Source organism: Limanda limanda, chromosome 2, assembly GCF_963576545.1.
Source record: "Limanda limanda chromosome 2, fLimLim1.1, whole genome shotgun sequence".
Classification (NCBI taxonomy): Eukaryota; Metazoa; Chordata; class Actinopteri; order Pleuronectiformes; family Pleuronectidae; genus Limanda; species Limanda limanda.
Window position 1 is genome coordinate 10,008,276 of NC_083637.1, and position 15,508 is coordinate 10,023,783.

Below are 15,508 nucleotides of genomic sequence, written 5' to 3' on the forward strand. Positions count from 1 at the left end.
ATCCACAGTCACTGTGATACCGAGAACGACTTGGTAAATTGTTTAATTTGAACTTGTAACATATTCAAATGCTTGAAGCAGTAAAACTCAGAATCATCCTCACAAACTCCTGTCTCCTGGAAATTGGATGTATTTCTAATTAACATTCAGTATTCCAAAAACGTACACTACAATTTACTGCACTAATTTGAGCTGGATTTTGCCCTTTTGTAAAAAAAAGAGAAAACACTGTGAAATTTGATGAATAAGATCTGACATAAACATTCATCTCATATGACTGATCCGCTGTTTCCTTTTATAGAGAAGAGGGAAAAAAACAGTTTTCTAGTCTCCAGGGTCTGTAATTAAAACTTGCCTTGTTAAAAAAACTAATTTTCGAAAATACTTTACATATCCGATAAAAGGGCAAAACAACGTTAGATCACCGGATTTACTTCATTTGTTACTAATTATATGATGCAGGAAAGGTACACAATTTCAGTTAGTGATGCCACAGTGTCGAATTTGTCTGGAAAAAAAGATGTGTCAGCTCAACATGTTTACTTTGATGCTTTATGTTAGATTTCCCTGCAGATGCATGTGTGTGTGTGTGTGTGTGTGCGTGTGTCTCTGTGTGTGTGTGTGTGTGTGTGTGTGTGTGTGTTACCTCCATATGCTGCTGTTTTCATCAAAGTTGGCAGATTGGCTCATTATTGTAAACAGGTTCCCTTTTGTCATTCAAGTTAAATCTGAAATACTGACTGCTAATTAGAATTGGAGCATCAGAGTGTTTGTATTTGATGAACGTGGGCACCACTGCTGATAAATAAGTTCCATCTCATTTATGTGTCCCGAAACACCAACACTAGTCACACCGACTTCTGATGATTCTTCCGATGGATAGTAATGGAGTTCCAACTTGTCTCAAAAGTCGTAGGGGCCAAGATGAATCACAGACACTGATCACACCGATGGTCATGACTTCACAGAAAACAGGACGTCTCAAAAATACCAAATTAAAGGCTCAGTGTAGAATATAGTGACATCTAGTGGTGAAGGTGCATGTTGCAGCTGAACACCCCTGACCTCACCCTCCATTTCCAAACATGGAAGAGAAACTGTGGAAACATTCGGTCGTCTTAAAAACTCAAAAGGTGTTTAGTTTGTCCAGTCTTGGCTACTGTAAAAAACATGGCAGCCTCCGTAGAGAGGACCCGCTTAATATAAAGGATTTAAATATAAAGGGTTTATTCCAGGGTAAAGAAAACAACAATCTGTACAGTTTAGATTGGGATTAGGATTCTTTAATTTCTGCCCTTTCACCTAAATCTTACACACTGGACCTTTAACATCTTGTGTTTGCTTCTACCAGTGGATCATTTTGCTGAAATCTTATAAAAACAAGCACTGTTACAAATGGTACTAGAGGCTGCTGTAGTGTTGTAGCTGTCAGGAACCTGTGCACACTTTGAAATCATTAAGACAAATAATATGGACTTTGTAGACAAAGAAATATAGAAAAGCCCTCAAAAGACCATGCGAAACTTTTCACAGTTTACTTTACACACTAGAAGACCAACATTACTCATCTGTCCAATAACTCAGTAACAGCTGCAGCACCGTCTCTCTTTTCTGCTTCCGTCCCTTCATTTTATTCCACGAGTCCCTTTGGAAAACATGAATCCCGGCATGACGTCTTAACAAACACGGACAGTCAGTATCAAACCACAGGTCCAATCTCTCACAGAGGCCGACCTGTGCCCGCCTCTCATCAGAAACCACCCGAGAGATCCTCGCAGGAAAACACTGAGGTCGAGCTCCTCCTATCTCTGGTAAATAGAAATGTTGTGTCCTGACAGAAACCCGAGGAATCCACACACGCTTTGGAAATGCTGTGGTGTCATAACGCGGACGTGCTTAACTTACTGTACACTGCCACATTTTATTTGGGTCATGTGGGGCACGAGTTACACACTGGACAAAAGATAACCACCCACATATTTATAAACTCACACAGTGTAAACGTGTGGCTGATCTCCCAGAGCTTACAAGATAAAGTGAGAAGGAGCAAAGGTTAACATCCACCTGGAGCTAATAACTACGGTGGCCCTGAAGGGTAAATCACAACAGAAAACCACTCAACACCGATAAAGCATTTATTGGTGTTTTTATATCTGTTGTTGTATTTTGTAATTTGTCGTGTTGTGTTGTGATTCGTCATCATGTTTTATAATTTGTCTATTTGTGATTTTTCGTGTTCTCTTGCAAGTTTGCTGTTGTGTTGTTTGATTTGTTGTCGTGATATGTGCTTCAGGGCCACCGTACATAACAGACGTGAAGATCCCTGAAACCTACAAAAGCACACAGATGTTTGAGCCACTGCACAAAAACAGAAATGTTCAATCATCAAACCCAGTTCACCTTGTCAACTTATTTTTTGTAATTTCCTCAGAAAAGACACAGAAATGAGCAAAGCAGCTGAAAAGGATGAGACGGCTTTAAAGAAGAGCAGAGAGGAAACTGAACTTTAGGACTGAAGTGAACATCAGTGGAGCGTTGGCTCTTAAAGAAAGATATACTTCCAGTGACCGTTTACTGTTTACATGTTGGATCTTTCTTGAGGGGAGTTGAATGTCTGTATAAAAAGGTAGATAGGAGTCAAGACAGGACAGAGAGACTTATACAATTCTTAAAATAACAAGAGAAAAACAATTAATAAAAGGTTTGAAAAGGTTTTCAGTGGCCAAAGTGAATCCCGGTATTTAACTGGATCCAAAACGGTTCTGCCTATTGTAACCCATCCCTGTTTTTTAATTACTTTCATTTAATGTATTCTCTTCTATCCTCTCTGACATGTTCCTTGAAATAAAACTTGAGAGGTAATCTGCTGTTTTCCACCTTTATTGGTAAAAGAGCTCAGTCCACTGAAGGGAGAAGACTTTATTTCCCATGTGAAAACAGCAGCTGGCACCGACTGAAACAGACTCAGACGCGCTTTGATCATTAGTGGTGCCGGAAATTATAATTTGTGACTGCCTAAAAAACCTTTCTAACTTTCAAGATTTACATCCTCCCTAATTTTTTTAAGTTAATTTATATTAGCAGGAACCATTGTAACAGTGGCTACTCCAGATTATGTTTGAGGTTAATTACAGAACTGCTTCTATCTCATCCTCAATACTCAAAGTGAAACCTTTAAATTAGAGCGTTTTGGTTCTCCACAGAATCCTGATAACAGAAAGTGTTCGGACACAAAAGACGTTCATTTACCCGATAGGAGAGTTTTTACTTTGATTAATTAAATTGAAAAAAGTGTGTCAGAGTGCGACACCGCTCCACTGCAGCAACATTTTTCAAACTTGCTGAAAAGTCTGTGTGACTTGAGGAGCTTCCAGTTTCAGAAAAAGCACTCAGGTGTCCCGGGGAGTTTTGTGAAAAGTGTGTTTCAGTCTGAGAATGAATGTTTGGGCCCAGCGAGCTCAAAACGGATTTCTGTGAAATTGCAGTTCCACTCACTCCTCTGACAGACAGACGGGACATTTGATGACATCGTACACTCCATGAGAATATGAATGTTCCTGAACATTCCACACGGCTTCTACTATTATCCCTGGTTTCACCCTGACAGCATCATAGAGTGTATTTGTTTTTATCTCAGTATTCTCAACTATGTACCGATGGGCAGCAATAATCTTTAGAATAATCGAATTATTATAATAATGTAATAATTGTTTTCTATAGTATTTGTCTTAAAGGAGAAACCAAGTAAGAAAACAAAGAAAAGACATGAAAGCTGCCCCAGTTATACTTTATAACAGTCAAGGCACAATGACCCATTTGCACGCACCATAATACAGCAGTTCTTTACATTTCTATTACACATCATTTCCTTACAGTTGAAGGTTCACTGTCTTGTCCATAGAAACTCAGCACGTGGGCTGGAGGGGCCGGGGATCGAACCATTGACCTTCTGGTGAGACGACCACCTGATCTCCCTGTTGAGAGCACTTCTGCGCAAAGACTGAAATACAGTTCTAGTAAAAACACATTTCCTCTCAGGGTCATATTCACTGAATATCTTCCATTTTTGACAGATTTGTTTTTAGCAATAACACAAACATCTGAAGGCTGTCCATGATTTTGACGGATTAGAATTCTGGCAGTGATCTACATGCAACACTTATCACATGTTGACAAATGACAGACACTGCTGTCCTGACACTGGTCATTTCAATCTCCAGTACAGCAGCAGTAGTCAAACAGAGCAAGGGAGATGTAAAACAGACAGAACAGGACGGATACAGACCTTTCTACCAAATTGTAGAGACCAAGTGAATGTTTGTGCAAAATTTGTTGTGATTCCCTCAAGGTCTTCCTGATTCGTTGTCTTTACAACGCAGAGACATCTGCAGTGTGAGGTCAGAGTGACATTACATTTACTACAGGTTGAAGAAATCCCATCACGGTCCTACAGAGACATCTCGTTCTGGAGAGTGGAACGGATGAACAAACAGAGAGACGCTGGTGCGGTGCCATGAAAAGAAACAAAAGGAAAGAAACAAACAAGAAAATGGCTGAGAACAGTAAACACGTATTTGGCAAATGTTTGTATCTGAGAGTGTTTGTTCACATGTGTATTTGTGTGTGTGTGTTGTGGAGTGAGAAGCAGAAAGGGACCAGGGCTCTAACACTGTACCAATGAGCGTCTACAGTGGCTCTTCATCTCTTCACAGGACTAACAAGTGTAGGAACTGTTTCTTGAACGCTCCGTTTTTTCCATAGGTGTTGGTGGACAAGCGGCCGTGGTGATTATTCAAACAAGAGCGTGTAAAAGACATTAAAGGGAGAAGAGAGGAATGAGAGAAGAAATGAAGGCACTCCTGTTCTGGAGGACGTTTTCCTTTCAGGGAGAGAAAAGACCCCCCCTCGGCCTCGGTGGTGCCCCTGGCTGTGCCTGTGTTCAGCTGTGGGAACAGACCACTTGGTGGCACGTCCTGAATAGGGGGCCTTCGCCGCTTGGCACCCCCCCCCCCCCCTCAGTGTGCCTGCCAGCAAACAGGCTTTGGAACACCTCTTTTTTGCTTTTTCGCTCTCATCTTGTTATTTTATTCACCCGTACACACACTTACCGAGGCACTTCTGTGACTATACCTTCATCCTTGCCTCACCTTTGTCTAACTCCTTCCTTCCTCCTCCGGGACCCCGATGGGTGGAGGCCTGTGTGTAATAATTAGTCATCTCTTCAGCAGCTCTCCAGAGAAGCTGCCCTGGAGGCTGAGATCTCTATTGTGCAGCCCTGGAATTGGACACTCGGAGCTGGCGTGGAGGGGTTGGCCCCGGTCCCCCCCCCCCCTCTCTCCTCTTGAGGGCTTACTGCTGGCCCTGGTGGTCCAAAACATACTAACACAGACCAAGTCTATTAAACCATTAACTACTACGATTTATCCCTGCCTATAGAAATGTGTGAACTTTTGCTTTGGCCAACACGCCGCCCCCCTTCCACAAGGGAGTGAAGAGGGATGACGGAGGGAGGAGGACAGGAGGCGGGTTCTAGGCAGCATCCAATAATGGACAATAGAGCCGTTCTCAACCAGGCATGAATGTGTAGGTGTGTGTGTGTGTGAGACAGAAAAACAGACGTCTTGTTTGTGTGCATGAGGCCAGAAGCATCTGTGTGATTTCACTTTCTTTGATTCCTTATCCCAAAAACCAAATCACTGATCGTAACTTCAAACCTCTTCTGAGAACAAAATTGAAATTGTTAAAGGACTAAGTGGCAGCCCATTGGTTTGTGAACTCACTGCTTTGAAGACGTGACTTTTTTATATTTTGCTTGCGGACGCATATATAAACTTTCTCCTAATGAACAATACCAGCTGTCAATCACAACAACCTCTTTAGCCCCAAAGTAAACCGTGCTTTATCGTCTATTTTTTAACACAATGCTGTATTGAAGACTTGAAACTAGTCATTGAGATCATAAACTCCTCACTTATATTGTAAATCAAGTGAGAAGAAGAGACGTTTTCTCATAAGCGTCTATTGAACCAAACTTCTTTTTGCATTCAGTGGAGTTGCATTTAAGAGAGGCTTCACTTTCTAGAGTCTACATCCTTTCTTTATTTTCTGATTTTTATTCTTCAAAATCTGTCTTCTTAAAGGGATAGTTCACCCAAACATGAAAATTCACTTATTATCTACTCACTACTATGCCGATGGAGAGGTGGGTGAAGTGTTTGATTCCACAAAACACTTTTAGAGTTTCAGGGTTGCAGCCAAATCCAATCCAATTGAAGTAAATGGTAAAAGACTCGAAATGGGGTAATTTACACCATTTTTTTAGCCTAAATGTCGTCTGATATCCTTCTCTGGAGCCGCATTTCATGCTTTTTTCTGTTGTTTTATTTACGTTTGAAGAATCTATCACCATTAACTTCAATTTTAATGGATTTGGCTGCAACGCTGTTTACCCCTGAAACTCCACATTGCATTTTGTGGACTCAAACCCTTCTCCCGCCTCTCCATCGGCATACTGGGGAGGAGATCATGAGTGATTTGTCATTTTTCGGTGAACTATCCCTTCGATGATTGACTGAATGAACAGTTTTGAAACTTCAAATAGTCACATCTCATGTTACATTGCCAGAGAATAACTGTAATGACAAAACCAGTTCAGGGAAACACATTCGAAATCTGTCGACGTTTAAACAGGTTTGGTTTGAATTCACTCTCACTCACTCCCTCTCTTAACGTTACACTGAAAAGTCCTTTGCATGATATTGCCCAGGAAGAGCATGTTGTACATTATAGCTATATGATTTACAGCAGATGTAATTACAACACCCTGCTCTCAATTATGGACTGTAATGTGTACCTGTCATGATTTGCCTCATCATTTCCCTCATAACATCATGATTTAGCTTCAGTAATCGAAGCCTCTGTCAGACCCGTCATCCACTCCACTCTGCACACCAGGAGGCGCCGGGGGTGGCCCATCATTGATATCCAGGGGCATCAATAATGACCGGGGTCCATGTGTATATTACGGGTTCTCACTTGGTAGAGCTGGAGTACTCTGCCTCTCCGTGATCGGGGGGGAGGACACGGCCCCATACCGCATGAACCATACATAATCTATGAGCTGCCATGTTTGAATGGAGATAAGGATGAGTGGTTTGCTCAGCTGCTGTGACAGACTCTGCGGTCGGCGCTTCAGGACAACAGGCTCGCTTTTAGAATTTCACAGACTGGGAGGGGTGGGGGGTGGTCAGCGTCGGTTTCTGACAGATTTACTGTCCGTTTAGTGTTTGAAATTGAAATATCACAAATGGTTATTACATCACCATTCCAAAGTTCTCTGTTTTTAGGGACTCGCAAAGGTGGGAGGAATGTGGACGCCAAGCAGAGGTGATGCATCTTAAAACTAAAACATATTAGTGTGGCTGTAGCCAAACAAGATAAAGTTAATAACACCAGCTACGACTAATAGTATCATGTTTGTATTGTATGTTTGTTATTTGATGGATTTAACCTCCTCTTTTAGACATTTGCTTTATATAATATAATAAGTCTATTGCATGCATTGGATAATGATGTTTATACTGCAAGGAATTACTGCACACGAACAAGTATTTCTCTCTTTTACGTGCTGACTATAAATCTATATTAAATTATGTTAAAGTATTTACAGACTGTTTATACACCATTTGTGAATTGTTGCACGGGTGTAAGTGTCGGCACACAAAGGTAGAAACATAGCTAACACACACTTGTGGGTGATAAGTGAGCTGGTACTTGACTCTGGAGTATGACACAGCTGAGCCGGTCATAACAGTCTTTTATAGTCACTCTCCAAGTATAATGTTGGTCGGTAGCAAACCCCTATTCCCATCATCTCAAGTGAGCATGCTCTCTCTTTAAAGTTCACTGTTCCAGTGCAAGTGCTTGTACTGTTTCTGCGAGGCGGATATGGTCCATTGTGACGGTGGGAGGTATTAGTCGATGTCTTTTTTCCCCTGTGGTGGTTAGGTGAGTGATAGCCTGCCAGTCGAAACACAGGGGAAGAGCTGATGACCTCTGTTCCAGGCCGGAGTGAAGAAGCTCCTGAAAGGTTGGACAAGCAGCAGTGTGAGAGAGGAGGGAGCTGGGGAGCGGTGCAGAGAGGGGGGGGGGGGGGGGGGGGACTGGCCGAGGGTAAAGAGCAACACAGGCATTACTGTGCAATGACCAAGGAAGAAAAACAAGAGGAAGAGAAAATGGCCTGAGAGACAAATGGAGCCGGGGACTAAAACACCCACAGCAGAGGTGCCTTTTACTACAGGGAAGCACACATTACTGTGAGGAGGGAAATAATAGGGAGGGTCCAAACAGGGCTCATCTGTATTCTGACCCTGTGCAGTGAAGCACACGCGGGTGGTATTCATACAAAGAGCATCAGCCACTGCTGCTGCTGCTGCTGCTGCAGGAGTGCTCATGAATCCACACACCCTCACAGCAGGGGGCCACTGCAAACTCCACTATTAGGAGAAACAACGTTACGAGGACTTGTAGTCAAAAAAAAAAATCTTAACACAGTCACGTATGCACATGCAAATCAAATTCACCAAACAACCTTGAAAAGTTTTGATCCTTCAGGCTACACCCAAGCTACTGAGTTTTTCAAAGAGTTGTGGATAAGTTTGCAAAGGCTGCTCTCCCTGTTTTAGTTTGAAAACTCCAGGGACGTGCAATTGGCCGGAGACGTATGGGAACAATGAATCAGTCACTTCCTGATTGGTTCTCATCAATCACATCAAGCGGAGAAAGGCAAAATAATGTAGGCTTCACATTTACAGTTTCACCTTGTCGTCATTCCAATGAAAGAAATCCCTACTCTTACTTTTCATCATTGTTGTTTCTCGTACGCATTATTTTCTGTAAGTAAGCAACCAGCTGCGGTTTATGAAGTCCACTTCCTGTTTACACATGCCCATTGTTGTGAATGGTCAAGTGATATATCACATGTTTTCAAGTGTGTAAGTATAGACGGGGATTAAAATGCCATTCTGAAAGGATAATGTAGAAGTGTGGATGTTCAGTGTTCTTGTTCACTGAGCAGTGATTTGAGTGGAAAGGACACAATGGGGAATTATTTGTGACATTGTATCCACGTCTGGCTCCGAATATTCTCAATGGCTGGCTCAGGGCAGCAGTGAATCAGGCTATTTTCTGGTTATTCCACATGGGCAGTGGAGGATTGCCTTCGACGAGGCAGATGTCACTCCAGCGGGGGTCTCGGGCAGCTGGCACAGCTTCGCCCTGGCTCCGGTCAGAGCAGCTGCCTCAGGTACGGCGCTCTGGGGATGCCGACGATGTCCTTGCAGGCCTGATGTCTGAGCGGGTGAGCCAAAGTGCATCAGCAGGTTGTGCTCAGCAGGTTTACAGAGCGGGATGTTCCCTGATTTCAGGTCTCGACGGAGGGTCCTGTGCTGCAATGCTCAAAACACCTGCCTCATTATAAAACGCACAGTCTCTGCAGGATGTTCCTCAGCTTTTGTGTGAGGAGTAAAAGATTCAGGGACATTATTTGGCATATGCGACGCCGCTCTGTGGTACAGGGAGCTGGGGTAATCCCTGCATTGTGTTTGTCAGTATTCTGATGACCCTCGTCTTAAATCACGGGCTAATTGGCTCACTCTCCAGCACAAGCGTTAAATGCTCTCACAGACCGACGCAGTCATTACTTTAACATACACAACTCATTTACTGCAGCAAAAACGCCAGCTAGATGATGATTTTTTTATAATGAGTACCGCTCATTACGTATAATTTTAATGAGTATATCTGTGCCTAAGTGTTTTTATAATATGTAACTGTGAAATATTCAGTGACAAACTATTCTTTATTTATTTAAGGTTGTTGTATATCTTTCCTTCCAATATCTGCGAGTAGCAACTAAAGTGTTTGAGCGTTGGGTTCATGCACTCTCACAGCTCTAAGTTGTGAGAGAAAGATTGTTGTTGTTGTGAAATATTCAAGTCAAAATAAAAACTGGCTTGAAGCATGACACAGGGCATAATTAACAAGCAGCTCATTATGCTCATTTTCAGGTTAAAATATTAATTTGTGCTACTACTTCAAAAATGTTTACATGCTCAAAAGTTCAGAAAACACATGACTTTCCTCATATTGTCCTCTGCTGCTGCTCCTCTTTTCAGCCTCTGTCTGAAAGAAGGAGTCCCCAGTTACTTTAATTGTGTTGGATTTGGCTGCGGCGTTGTTTACCCCTGAAACTTTTGTGGACTCAAACACTTCACCCCCCCCTCCATCGGCATAGTGGTGAGTGGATAATGAATGGTAATGAGTCCGGTCTACCCCGATTGGTCGGCTGCACCACTCTGTTGTGATTGGAAAGCAGCTTCCGGCGAATGTGAGAAATGTCGGCCTCCGCTCTCGCTTCACCAGGCTTTGTTAGCGGATGTGCCAGACTAGCCGGTAGTTGTGCATTATGCAAATGTGGGGTGTTGTGATGTCACACGACTACAGATGAGTTGTTTCAGGAGTTTCAGGAGCAGTGTTTACTGTGGAGGAGAGGAGCTCTCTTTACATTCGAGTTCAAACATACACCAAAAAAAAACTTTAAAACACACTAGAGGAAAGAGAAACTGAAAAAACATCATATGACTCCTTATAAAAATAACATTTAACCAGAATCACAATCTTTTCCAAACTGTACACACATGAATGAGGATGCAAACACTTCATGTTTCCTATACCCACCATCGACCCTACGTCCCTAGCTCCTAATACATGCAGCAATTAAATTTCCTTTAAATTTCATATGCCAAAACAAACAGGAAGTGTATAAACATAAGTTCTAGGACAAATGGTGGCTTTTCAAACAGGATAAGTAGCTTGCAGTCGACAGCTGTGTCCCAATTTAGGGCCGAAATCCTTGAGAGGCTGCATTTGTACATCGACTGCGTCACAGCGGCTAGACTTCTCTGTCCCATTTCGAAGATTCTTTCAAATGTGGCCAATTGAGGCGTCCTTCGGTTTCAAAGCACTGAGGGATCAAACCGGTGGGTCCCTCTCTGGCCAACCTGTCTAAGGATCCATTGTCTGCTGGTGATATAACGAGCTAGCACTACAGGTAGCTGAGCTGTGGTAAGTAGCAAAGTAGCTAACAATGCAACGGTAAAAGCGGGATTAAGCTGGTGTCGCAAATAGGAAATCCTCTGTGTAATATAAAGACCCAATGAATGTTAGAGTTAAAACATCACTTTACTCACTTGTAAAATCAGACAATAGGAACGTTTAAGGATACACAGGTGATCAAATCCCTATATCGTACCAGCATTATAGTTATAGTTATATATATTCATGAAAAATAACAGCGCCCATAAAGTTGATATAGTTTATCAGATAAAACAGTAACAGAGAGAAAAGTGAGACACATCTGTCTCCTCCTGTCTGAGGGACGGACGCACCTTCCCTGTTCCTAATAAATCACACCTCTCCTGTCATAATAAAAACCAGGATTAAAGTGAGAATCCTCTATAACACCAGGCCGTCCATGCAGAAACAGAATATTACATCCACAACATCCAACAACGTCAATCTTATTAATCATTACACTCTCAGTCAAATTTAATGCTGTGAAATGCTGCGGCTGCCTTGAACATGAGAGCACCGGCTGTAAACCAGCCATTCAGCCGTTCGTTATTTCACAAATGAAGTAAACTATTTTTCCTGCCAGGTCTTAACTCTTTGCTCAAGCTTATGAAACACGTACGTCAGCGGAGCTACACGATGATCACGATGATGCCCGGAGGCCTTCAACATGTACAAACTGTGGGATTTCAATGAATATTCACAAAGCGACCAGACAGAATGTGAATGCTTTCTGCTGCTTTGCTGCAAACTTTGGTCACTTGTTGGACTTTAGACAGTTTTGTGCTTTTTCTCAGTGAATGAGTGTGAGTCACTGTTTTATTTTTATCATTGTGAAGATGGAACTCTCGGGCCAACCCCCCCAAGGTTGAGCTCCTCGGGAAACATCACACAGGAAGTAGAGAGAGGAAGGGCTCCTCCCTGTGGCGAGGCTACAGCTGTCCATCTCAATGAGAGGGTGAGAGACTCCTGCATAGCAACAGTTCTACATAGCAACAGTCTCTTTGAATGGAGATAGCCTTGGACGCCATTCAGAGAGATTATTGTATCTCCAGCCATTAGAAACAGAGGACACTGTATTGTATCGTTTTTACGCAGGCGGCTTGGAATTAATTTATTTTGCTTCATATTTGTTTTATAAAAGTGACTGCATGTGGTTTTATAGAAGTATGAGATTCCCTCCAACTGTAGGATGTGCTGCTGGTTTCCAACTAATGTTAAGCAGGGAAAAGTAAAAGTGAGGGAAATCTACTCAGAACAGAAACAGCAACATGGAGCGTTCAAAGACTCACGATTTGCATACGAATAACAACACCTCTTACAAACTGCCCCCCCGCGGTACAAACATCTCAACCAAGAATTTGTCACTCCATTTGAACTCTTCCCTCATCATTTCCACACCTCGCATGATGAATCATTCAATACGCCAAGCCTGAAATGAGACCAGACAGGACAGAGACATGCCTTACATCCAGCTCGCCACAGCTCAGTCCAATTTCGGTCCAACAATGCAGCACTTTGATCAGCCTCTACGGCTGATTTAGAGTGTCACTACTAACTGTCTATCACTCCTACACAGCTCCTCCAGGAGCCGTGGAGCTGAGCCTCGCTGGGACTGAGACCCTCCAGGAAACAGGCCACGAAAAAAGGGCGACACTCGACAGTGGTTGGTGTCCGAATCAAAGACGTGTGTCGAGCCAAATCTGCCCTGGCACTGTTGTCACACATTATGTCTCCATTCGCATTCTTCCACATTCACACTTGGTATTTTGAGTGGGCACTAGGAATACAAAACATAGACTGTTGGACAAAAACACCACAATATCCTGGATATGGTTGTCGCCATCTTGTGCTGTTGATGTCAGTTGGAGCTGGGCTCAATGCAGTGGTTATCATGGAGAAGGGAAGTTACCCTGTTTTTAAAGCATCATATAACTAATAAAAACGAATAAAAACTCTGGAACATACATCAGTGTTGTAAGAACCACCTAAAATGGATAAAACCATCTTTGAGGACACGTGTACTAACATGGAGGAGGCGGGATTCATGACCTATACTGCAGCCGACACCAGGGGGCAGTCAAGATGATGTGGTGGTAGTTTTTATCCATCTTTATATGCATTGAAACTCATGATGTTCAAAGAGTTAAGGGATACTTACTGGACATCTTGGTTCCGCAGTGGAAAGGGAGGAACCAGTCACATATTTTAAAAGTTGTGAAAACGGTGACAGAGGAAGGAAGACACATCATCGGCACTGATGAAATATGGCCGACAGTTTGCTTCATTACAATGAACATGGACAAGGTTCTCTTCTGATTAAAAATGTTGCAGAATGCAGCTTCTCTAGAACTGGCTCTATAAAAAGACCAACCTTCTTATCTTGCTGTTAACTCAGCCTGACTTTGTCTCATGCTATGTGTGGATCGTCGATATTTGATCTTTTATTCATTCTTGTTTTATCTTTTGTGTTTTCAACTGGATTTTCATCTGTTGGGTTTTCTCTCATTTGTTGCATTGATTTTGATCATATCATCATACAACTTATTCTCTTTTTCTATACCTGTAATATTTTCAGACAGTCCAGAACTTCGGCTCAGCTCCTGTTGTGTTTAAATGTGCTATAAGGCTTGACTTGAATTTGGATTCAGTCCAACAAACTCCAGTCCTGCTCCTGTAAATACTCTCAAGAGCATGAATCCAGAGCTGGAAATTATTTGACTATACGCCCATTTGAATAACGTTAACCAGCTGCTACTTAGCCCAGATGTTGTAGGAAATGATTTATCATTTTTAACGAAAGTATGCATCCGTGACCTGTTTTGAAATACAAACTTTTTAACTGGGCTCATGTCTGAGAGTTTTTGGCAATTCAGTATTCAGAGACAGATGTTTTTTTCATATATTTTCATGACCTTTGTTAATATAATTGAGAAATATACAGTATTCCAACATCATAGAGTAGAAGTTCTTAAATGTACTCCACGTGCAAAATAAAATAGAGATTACAATACAATTTACAAAACATGAAATTCTATATGACCTATAAGGAAACCATATATATATACGAACACAATAAATGCAATTAGACTATTAAACTCTATAAACACAAATGTGAATAATGATGATTTTAGCTGCAGGCACTGAAAACCACTTTATCTCTTGAAATAGCACAAACCTTTACACATCTTTTAACACCGAATATGGTTTTACTCATACAACATGAAAAATTCAATACTTTGACCAGCACAGGTTGTCATTGAGGCATGAATCATTTTAATAGCGCACCAGTAAATCAAAAGACAATCTCTCTGCCTCTACCTGTCACATATTATATGTGTTGCTCTTGGTTCCCTGTGGCCATTCGGTGAACGGGACCTGTGCCTGTTCTGTCACACTTTGATCATTCCTGTTATTGCCCGTTTGCCAACAACATCTGTCAAATGTGGTTTTCAGTCACGACCGCGAGCTCCTTAGTTCCTGCTGCAAATCACAGCATCTACTATGCAGCGGTGTTACGGGTCGGACACATAACACCAGCAACACCTGAGCAATCTAATGCAACACAGGGCTGAAGCTCTGCAACCGCTGAGTCACACCCTTTTGAAGATGATGTTACACTTTCATTAAGAGAGCCTCACAAGTGTCTCAGGGCGGCGACGACAACTGGATCAATCAATTAACTGTTTGAAAGGGTAAATGAAATACCAACGATTTAGATTTAGTTTAATCGTTGGAGTCAAATGATTCCTGCCTGCAACTTTTCAAACATTTTTGGAGTTTCAGACTTTTTGGTCCGATTTGGTGAAATGTCTGACAGCATCTTTGAGGGCTGTAGGATATTGTGACAGTTATTATTCACTTTTTTCAATATAGACACAAGAGTAAGACACACATGGATTTTTGAGGAACAATACAACATATTAAATTTAACTTTTTTAAGGGGATAAACATATTTCTATGTAAAAATGTAAACGAAAAGGCATTGTTTATCATTTTTATCTGTAAAAAAGCTCATATTGAAATGTTCGGCCTGACTGGACACTGATTGATCCACTGACAGAGAAATAAGGCAAGCAGAATTCAATGTTGCTGTCAGTAGAATAGTTGCTTCACTACCTTCTCTTTGAGAATCCGTGGCCCAGCTGCAGACAACAACATTTCATCATAGACTCTGTTTCTCTTTGTATTGGAAGGATGTGGGATTTCATTTCTTTTTATAGATGTTTTATGTTTGTGTTTCATCCACACGTCTCAAACAATCAGCAAACAAAGTGATAAATCTTACATTCCACTCAACTGTCAATGTCTGATTCACACTCAACGGGTGTTAAACAGACAAAACTTGAAAAAACACAAGAGGGCTGTCAAGAAGAAG

At 41.9% G+C, this 15,508-nt stretch overlaps 1 pseudogene; it reads right to left on the reverse strand.

Moving 5' to 3' along the window:
* LOC133016214 (dual specificity protein kinase CLK2-like) overlaps positions 1-12,858 on the reverse strand; it is a 32,919-nt pseudogene extending 20,061 nt beyond the window's left edge.
* Positions 12,859-15,508: the final 2,650 nt, after the last annotated feature.